Genomic DNA, 2,769 nt, shown 5'->3' with positions numbered 1-2,769 from the left:
AGAAAAACTACCAAATCTCAGTGAGAATGATGGGTCTTAAAACATTTAACTCGTCCTGCTCTTATCCCCTCACTCTGTTTTATGGTAGTCTTTTTTTTTTTTTTTTTTTTAGTCTAAAAAGTGTATTTACAATATTAGTTCTCATTCAGAGAACTGATTTTTAAAAGTTTTTAAAAAGTATCTGCACAATAAAACTCTCAGGCACACTAGGAGTGCTATAATAAAACACCAAGTAGATCAGAATGTCCAAATTTTCTAAAGAGGAAAAGTGGAATCATTGGCTAATATTTTTAAATTGCATTCAACAGGAAATTTAAGTTTTGAGTTTTTTTCACCTTTGTACTTCTCAGAAAATAGAATTAAACCAGAACACTTCATTCTTTCAAAGCTTCTAGCCTGGCAAAGTTTTACTGTATTACTTCTTGCTTCCAATGAATATAAAGCAGAGTCCTGGTAGGCACGTTTTGTATACCTGCAATAATGCAGAACTGAACAGTTCCATCTGTTCAATATGAAAACAAAAGTCCCGTAAACCTCCCATGATGAGTATAATACTTCAGCACTAGCACCAAAGTCTCAAATATGAAAAGATACCAAGAACACCACTAGCAAACCAAAGTGAGCTCTCAACCAGGAGCAGTAGTTCATGCCTGCAATTCCAGCACTTTGGCAAGCCGTGGTGGTAAGATTGCTTGAAGTCAGGGATTCAAGACCAGCCTGGGAAGCATAGGAAATTCACATCTCTACAAAAATTTTAAAATTAGCTGAGTGTGGTGGTGCACACCTGTAGTCCTAGCTACTTGCGAGGCTGAGGTTCGGAAAATTGCTTGAGCCCAGGAGTTCGAGCTTGTGGTAGCTATGATCATGCCACTGTACTCCAGCCTGGGTGACAGAGTGAAACTTACATAATTACAGTTTTCCCTGCTCTTGTTTACATTAAAATCACTAAGTTCACATGCTTTCAATCAGCAAGACAAAAATTAAGTGAAATGTGACTTTGGAGCTTGGCCAGAAAATAGGCAATGGAGAAACAGGCACTTTCCAGAAGAATAAAAATGGCCAGGCCGGGCGCAGTGGCTCAAGCCTGTAATCCCAGCACTTTGGGAGGCCGAGGCGGGTGGATCACGATGTCAAGAGATCGAGACCATCCTGGTCAACATGGTGAAACCCCATCTCTACTAAAATACAAAAAAATTAGCTGGGCACGGTGGCGCGTGCCTATAATCCCAGCTACTCAGGAGGCTGAGGCAGGAGAATTGCCTGAACCCAGGAGGCGGAGGTTGCGGTGAGCCGAGATCGCGCCATTGCACTACAGCCGGGGTAACAACAGCGAAACTCCATCTCAAAGAAAAAAAAAAAATGGCCAATAAGCATATCAAAAAGATTCAAAAGCACTAGAAACCAAAGAAATATCAAGAAAACAATCAGATTTTCTGCTTAAAGACCAGCAAAGTCTTTTCTCCTCCCCCGCAGCGTGTGGAGGCGGGGGGCAGGGAGGAGAACCAGCTGCAGCAGCAGAGGCTGTAGCATCCGACACCCTCCTCTCCCGCGAACTGGTTCCTCTTCCCCCTTCTTCTCACTGTTTGTTGTGTTTGATGTGTGAAAGCAGGAACGAGAAACCGAAAAGCACCATGAACAACACTACCGCCGTCCCTAGCACTATGGGTCCCGGCCCCAGCGGCGGGCCCGGTGGCAGAGGTGGTGGTGGCAGAGGCGGCGGCACCGAGGTAATCCAGGTGACTAATGTCTCCCCAAGTGCTAGCTCTGAGCAGATGCGGACCCTCTTCGGTTTCCTAGGCAAGATCAACAAACTGTACCTCTTCCTGCCGGATGATTCACCTTTGCCAGTCTCATCTCATGTCTGCTTTAAGTTCCATGATCCAGACTCAGTAGCTGTGGCACAGCATCTGACAGATACAGTATTCGTTGACAGAGCTTTGACGGTCATACCATATGCAGAAGGAGTTATTCCTGACGAGGCTAAGGCTTTGTCTCTTGGCACCAGCTAATGCAGTGGCAGGTCTTCTGTCAGATGGTGGACTTCCGCCTACTCCTAACCCACTTACCCAGATTGGTGCTGTTTCACTGGCTCCTTTGGGGGCTCCTACTCTTCTTGATCCTGACCTTGCTGCACTTGGGCTTCCTGGAGCAAACTTGAACTCTCAGTTTCTTGCCACAGATCAGTTGCTGAAGCTTATGAGTACTGTTGATCCCAAGTTGAATCATGAAGCTGCTGGTCTGGTTTCACCAAGTCTGAAATCGGATACCTTGAATTAGGACAGTTCAAGTAGCAGATCTGACAAGGCATATTCTATGCTGATGACCTTGTATCCATCTGGCTTGTCTGAGACTTTTTACTTGGATTAATTACATAACACTCAGCCAAGAGCTTCTCCGGGTTTCCATCAAAGTACCTGCCAAGAGCATGCAGAGCTCCCCCGTCTTTGGCTTGAAGTTGGTGGCCGCACTGAGCAAATGAAAAGCTGATGGTAGTCTTGAAGACCAGTAGATTCTTGTGAAAATCAGCCATCTTAACAGCCATTGGAGAAAAAGGACAGGTTTGGAGCTCTTTATAAAGCCCTGTTCCAAGAGCAGTGTTGCTACTTGATCCATCTTACAATCCCTTGGAAACAACCAAGACCAGTGAACTAGAAAATAGTGGAGCTGGCTTGTGAAAACAAGGAATGTGACCCTGGAAGACATGCTCTTAATTACTGTGCTGATGGCTTTCAAACATTTTAGTTTCAGGGCCTCTTTGTAATTTTAAAA

At 44.7% G+C, this 2,769-nt stretch overlaps 1 pseudogene; it reads left to right on the top strand.

Annotated features, from left to right (window-relative positions):
- Nucleotides 1-1,566: 1,566 nt before the first annotated feature.
- On the top strand, nt 1,567-2,437 carry LOC100410159 (serine/arginine-rich splicing factor 11 pseudogene; annotated as a pseudogene).
- The last annotated feature ends 332 nt before the right edge of the window (nt 2,438-2,769 follow it).

Source organism: Callithrix jacchus, chromosome 15 (assembly GCF_049354715.1).
Source record: "Callithrix jacchus isolate 240 chromosome 15, calJac240_pri, whole genome shotgun sequence".
Classification (NCBI taxonomy): Eukaryota; Metazoa; Chordata; class Mammalia; order Primates; family Cebidae; genus Callithrix; species Callithrix jacchus.
Note: the sequence above shows the minus strand (reverse complement) of the source record. Positions and strands in the feature narration are given on the sequence as shown.